This window comes from Dasypus novemcinctus, chromosome 15 (assembly GCF_030445035.2).
Source record: "Dasypus novemcinctus isolate mDasNov1 chromosome 15, mDasNov1.1.hap2, whole genome shotgun sequence".
Taxonomy (NCBI): Eukaryota; Metazoa; Chordata; class Mammalia; order Cingulata; family Dasypodidae; genus Dasypus; species Dasypus novemcinctus.
The window spans coordinates 99,917,129-99,924,248 of NC_080687.1; positions in this window are offsets into that span (position 1 = coordinate 99,917,129).

A 7,120-nucleotide genomic window follows, 5' to 3' on the forward strand; every position below is an offset into this window, starting at 1 on the left:
GTAATTTCAGCATTCAGGGAGAGAATTCCCATTTCTGCTCTAGACAGCCAGCACCTCCTGGGGAACTCATCCAGGACCTTCATCAAAGTCTCTGCTTTGCAATCTGCCCTATAGAATTTGAACTTGTGCATCTCCACAGTCCAGTGAGACAATTTTATAAAATCTCATACTATTTATAGATATCCACTATCAGTTCTATTTCCCTGGAGATCTCTAATACAGCTTTGTACTGGGAGTGGTTCTTCTAACAAAAGGATGATGATAAACAGATTCTTAAAAATGGGATTTCTGATCCCAATGAGATTTTTGCAACTGGCTCTCTACTTTGATTAGATTCAAGGGAATTAATGACTCTGTTTCCAATAATCAAGAGGCCGCTGACAGTCTGTGGTATCAGTTGGCAATAGAAATACATATCACCACTTGATATGACTACTTCCATGCTTGTAAGAGGCAAGGCTCTGGATGAGAGTGTTTTTACCACCTCAACAGAGGTTTGTGAAGTTAAAGGTACAATTGTTAGTGGAAGGCTCTGGGTTCTGGGCTTCTGGGTTCCTGGCTTATGTTGCATAAAAGAATTTAAGGATACACAATAAGGTAGGCAAGGAAGTAAAGAGTTTATTAAGAAACAAGAAAATGAGAAACGTACACAGCCTGAGGCATGGACTGTGGGCATGAAGCCCTAGGTCAGGCTTTTTAAAAGTCTTTCCTCCTCCCCCTCCATAATGTTGATGGAAGGGCCCAGCTGTTTGCTATTCTAAATGATTGCTTCACCTCAGGGAACCAATGCTGAGGCCTTTTGAGGGTACCTAGGGCTTTCCCTTGACCCTGAATAAGATTCTCATTCCAAATGGGATTCTCACAGCCAGGGTCTTACAGGATCCATCGGGAGGTTTCTGGGCAGGGTCTCACAGCTATGTGGCCTGCCAGCCATATCGTCTGCCAGCCGTGTTGTCCACCAGGTCTTCAGCTGTGGCCCAAGTCTTCCCTTTCCCTATATTAAACTGCCTCACAATGATCTTGGTTGGTTATTCCTAAAGTCACTAGATACAGCTACAAGAGAAAAGGATGAGCTGACAGCTTCAAATTTGCAACTTAAATGGCACATGAATGATGTGAAAATTTCTATATGTGCCCTGAAAGAAAATCTTGTTTTGTGAAGTTGCAGACTTGAGATCTCTGAAAACCAGACTGAGTCTCATTGTGGGAGTAGCAGAGTTAAAAAGGAAAAGAAATCTAAACCTTACAGGGTGTCTGCTATTAAAGTGAGGGTATTGATGGAAAGGAGTAGAATCTTGAGGACTGAGATAAAGACATGGATTGATGATGATGGCAGCGGGGACATTGAAACCTTAAATTCTGCTGAGACTTTACCAGCTATACCTGTAATTGTCAGCCCTGAAGATACAGCCACCTGACCTCCTCCCTACCCTGGGGAGACAATCACCCAACCTCCAGCCTTCCCCGAGGAGTTGCAACCTCCTTCCCACCCTAAGGAGAGGAACATTCAATCTCCACCATGCCAAAGGACACAACCACCCAACCTCCAGCCTGCCCCAAGGAGTCTGCCATCAATCCCTACCTGAAGAGATTAGTCATATCTCACCAGATGAAACTGTAATGGAATGCCCTAAGGCAACTGGCTTGCAAGACACTTCTAATGCTTCACTACAACACACCCACCACCCCTCTTTTCTTCCAGACCTTCAAAACAAGCCCTGAGAGGTGAAGTACAAAGTGAGGAAGTACACTATACTCCAAAAGAACTGAATGAGTTTTCCAATTTATATTGGGGGAGTATGTGTGAGAATGGATATTAAGAGTACAGGATGATGGTGGAAGGAATATAAAGTTGGATCAGGTGAAATATATTGATGTGGGCCCACTAAGCAGAGGTTTTGGATTCAGTGTTTTTGTTCAAAGGGTTAGAAAGGGTTCCAACAGGTTGTTCAGGTGGCTGGCTACAACACAGATGGAAAAATTGCTGACACTGCCTGAGGTCAGGATGCCAGAATTGCCCTGGTATATTGTAGATGAGGAGATCTAAAGGCTTAGAGAGATTTGACTATTACAATGGATTTACTAAGACCTGCCCTCTTACCCCAGGAATGTCCAGAGGACACACCTTTCACCAGGACTGTTAGGAATAAATTTGTTAGTCTAACTACATCTTCCCTGAAGATCTCTGTGGTTGCTCCTCTGTAGGACAGATATTACCATGGTAACTGCTGCCATAGAACTAAGATGCTTAAAAACTATGGGGATGATCAGATCCTGGACCAGCAGAAGCCAAGTGGCAGCACTAAATCACCAAAGACAAGGTGGGTGTTGCTACCACAATGAAAAGCTGACTCAAAGCAGCAATCAAAAGTCTGAGTTGCATAGATCTATGGTTTTGACTAATAGATCATGAGGTTCCTAGAACTAAAATAGATGGGCAGTCTACTAAATTCCTATTTGATCTACATAAGAAAAAGGGCTCTAGGCCTACTGAACAAAGCCTATCTTGAATTAAAGAAACATAGAGTCAATTCCTAGAAATGAGACAGTTTAAGGATCTAGCACCCCTTGAATGAGGGATAGGCCAGGTCCCCTTGGGGAATAGTCTTGTTAAATACTGCCAAAATTTTATACTGTTAATCTTCCTCCCAGGCTTCCCCAAAGAGAGCCACAGCCTTTTACCAGGGTATCAATTCACTGGAGAAAAGGAAACAAGAAGATGTTAGGGGTTTATTAGACACTGGCTCAAAAGTGACATTACTTCCAGTAGACCCAAAACTCCACTGTGGTCCACCAGTCAGAGTAGGGGCTTGTGGAGGTCAGGTGATCAATGGAGTTTTAGCTCAGGTCTGTCTCATAGTGGTTCCACTGGATCCTATGGGTCCCCGGACCCATCCTGTAATTATTTCCCCAGTGCTAGAATGCATAATTAGAATAGAAATACTCAGCAACGGGCAGAATCCCAATGTTGTTCCTTGATATGTGGAGTGAGGGCAATTATTGTAGGAAAGTCCAAGGAGAAGACACTAGAACTGCCTCTACCTAGCAAAAATCATAAATCAAAAGCAATACCAGGGAAGCGGATTTGGCTCAACTGATAGAGCATCCGTCTACCACATGGGATGTCCAGGGATCAAACCCAGGGCCTCCTTGACCCATGTGGAGCTGGTCCATATGCAGTGCTGATGCGCACAAGGAGTGCCATGCCATGCAGGGGTGTCCCCCTGTAGGGGAGCCGAATGCGCAAGGATTGCACCTCTCAAGGAGAGCCGCCCTGTGCAAAAAAAGCGCAGCCTGGCCAGGAGTGGCACTGCACACACAGAGAGCTGACACAGCAAGATGATGCAACAAAAAAGAGACACAGATTCCTGGTGCCCTGACAAGAATGCAAGCAGACAAAGAAGAACACACAGCGAATGGACACAGGAACCAGACATGGGGGGGGGGGCAGGGGGCACATGGGGAAATAAATAAATAGATAAATAGATAGACCTTAAAAAAAAAAAGCAATACCAGATTTCTAGAGGGATTGTAGAGATCAGTACAACCATCAAGGACTTGAAGGATACAGGAGTAGTGATTCCTGCCACATCCTTGTTCAACTCTATTTTGCCTGTGCAGAAAACAGAAGACTCTTGGAGGATGACAGTGAATTAATGTAAACTTAACCAGGTGGTGACTCCAATTGCAGCTGCTGTTGCAAATATTGTATCATTGCTTGAGCAAATCAGCACATCCCTCTGGTTCCTGGGATATATCTACTGATCTCACAAATGCTTTGTTCTCAATTTCTGTTAATAAGGACCACCAGAAACAGTTTGCATTCAGCTGGCAAGGCCAGCAATAAACCTCAACTGTCATGCCCCAGGAATATGTCATCTCTCCTCATGTCAAATATTTAGGAATGAACTTAAGTATGTAAAGAACCTGTATTCAGAAAACTACAAAACAACTGCTAAAGGAAACCAAAGAAGACCTAAATAAATGGAAAGACATTCCATGTTCATGGACTAGAAGACTAAATATCATGTCTAAATGATTTACAGATTCAATGAAATTCCCATAAAAATTGCAACACCCTTTTTGCAGAAATGTAAAGCCAATTATCAAGTTGATTGAAGGGTAAGGGGCCCTGAATATTCAAATATGTATTAAAAAGAAGAACAAAGTTTGAAGTCTCTCACTTTCAGACTTTAAATCATATTACTAACTACAGTGGTAAAAACAGCACAATACTGACATAAAGATAGACATTGACCAAGGGAACTGAATTGACAACTAAGAATTAGACCCTCTCATCTACAGCCAAATGATTTTTGGTAAGGCTGTCAGGCCCACCCACCTAGGCCAGAACAATCTATTCAAGAAATGATACTGCAAGAATGGGATATCCATATCCAAAAGAAAGAGGGACCCCATCCCACATCTTATACAAAAATTAAACCAATATGGATCAAGGACCCAAAGGTAAAAAATATAACCATAAAACTCTTAGAAGAAAATATAAAAAAACATCTTCAAAATCTTGTGATAGGTGGTAGTTTCTTAAACCTTACATCCAAAGCACAAACAACAATAGAAAATGTAGATACATGGGACCTCCTCAAAATTAAACACACTTGTTCTTCAAAAGATTTTCTCAGCAAAGTAAAAATGCAGCCTACTCAATGGGGGAAAATATTTGGAAACCACATATAAGGGTTTGATATCCATGTTATATAAAGAGATCATACAACTCAATGATAAGAAGACAAGCAATGCAAATAATAAATGGGCAAAATACTTGAACAGACATTTCTCCAAAGAAGAAATACAAATGGCCAAAAAATAGGAAAAAATGTTCAGCATCACTAGTTATTAGGGAAATGCAAATCAAGACTACAATGAGATATAATTTCATGATCTATAAAATGACCATTTTTAAAAAACAGAAAACTACAAGTGATGGAGAGGATATGGAGAAATGGGAATACTCCTTCACTGTCAGTGGCAATGTAGAATGATGCAGTCTGGTGATACCTCAAGAAGCTGAATATAGAACTGCTGTATGACCCAGCAACACTGTTACTAGGAATATATTCAGAAGAACTGAAAGTAAGGATGCTAACTGACATTTGCACAGTAAGGTTCATAGCAACATTATTCACAACTGCTAAATATGGAAACAACCCAAGTGTCCATCAACCAGTGAATGGATAAACAAAATGTGGTATATACATACAATGGAATACTTTTCAGCTGTAAGAAGAAATGAAATTGGGAAGCATATGACAACATGGATGAACCTGAGGATATTATGTTGAGAGAGATAAGCCAGACACAAGAACAAATATTGTATGGTCTCACTAATATGAACTAAATATGATGAGTAAACTCATGGATATAAACTCTAGAGTATAGGTTACTTGGATATAGAAAGTAGGTTGAGAATGGGAGTTGAAGCATAATGCATGTAGAAATTTTTGTAAGGTTTATTATAAAAGTGTGGAAATGAATAGAGTTGATGGTAACACATTATAGGGAGTATAACAAACATTGCTGATTTATAAATGAGATTGTGTCTGAAAGGGGTAGTCTATGGACATAAATGCCAATTGAAAGGAAGCTAGAGGATAATCTAGGGACTATATAACAGTGATTTCGGTGGCAGATGAAGATTGTGGTTAATTGCATAAGAATGTTCTTCTGGAAGGTGGAAGTTAAAGAGATGGAGGGATCACTTCGCCTGGGAGAAAAAAACAGAGGACAGACGGTGACTGTATGGAGGGCTGCCATGGGGCTCAGTACACCATGAGATGGCAAGACACCACCCAGAAGAGAGAAGGGCAAAGGAAAGAGTCTCAGCTGGCTGAAAAATCCCATGATTAGAGCTGCAAAAGCTGTAGGAGGTGCACAACCTCCCACCTATGAAGCAAATTGTAGTCTGCAGACTGCAGCAGTGGACTGCACTGGCTATGGACTGAGGGGGTTGCAGGGGTCTTCTTCTCAAGAAAGGAGAGAGGCAGGGACACAATCGACAGCAAATACAGATTTTGGCCAGCGATCTTGGTCTGCTGCATTGGCGAGGTCCCATTCTTCCAGGCTGGGTGGGGTTGAGACACTGTTTGCTCCGAGAGCTGGCAGGGAGCTAAAGATACTTTGCCTTCTCAAATATCCTTCTTACTGCCTTGGATTGGTTGCTGAGGAGGCAGAGGGAACCAGGGGTGAAGAATAGCCTCTGAGAAAGTTTGTTTGTGAGACTTGGCCAGCTCTGAGGACATTGTTCCTGCACTGACCACCCATCTGAGGAATTACTCTGAATGCACTCCCCACTAACACCTGGAGTCGAGTGATTTGGCAAAGAGTGCCACCTGCTGACCAGACCACAAAAATGCATGAAAAAAAGAAAAATAATAAATAAAAGATGCTGGCAGGTACCTGTACTGCCACTGTCTCCACGGCCCTTGGAAACTGGCCTGCACCCCATTACTGGGTCCTCAAACCCTAGTCTGAGCAGTTAAACAGAGGTGATCCTAAATATCTAGAACAAGTTGAACCAAGAGTTAAAGAACAGTGGCAGCACACAGCTACTTTGTAGTAAATTCCTAGGTAAAAGAGAGAAACTTAACTTCAGAATAAATGCAGCATCAGAATCAGATGCCTATTTTCGGGACTTGGAGTTGTCCTAAATGATATTGTGGACAGATGCTGGACATTATGTATCCTGCCATAATCCACTGGGTGGACTGGGGAGAGTGTAAACTACAATGTAAACTATAATCCACGCAGTTCAGCAGTGCTCCAAAATGTAGCAATGAATGTGCCACAATGATGAGGAAGGCTGTTGATGTGTGAGGAGTAGGGAGGTATGTGGGACCCTCTTATATTTTTAATGTAACATTTTTTGTGATTTATGTATCTTTTAAAAAAGACAATTTAATAAATATATATATATATATTTTTTAAAAAGAATCGGATGCCTAGACATCCAGAAAAAATTACTAGCCATACAAAGTAAAAGGAAGTTATGACTCAGGAAAAGGACAAATCAAAGCTCCAGATGAGACACAGGATATAAAACAGCTAATAAATGAGATTCACACAACGCCTGAAATCAAATCACTGAGTGGAGGGACAGCAT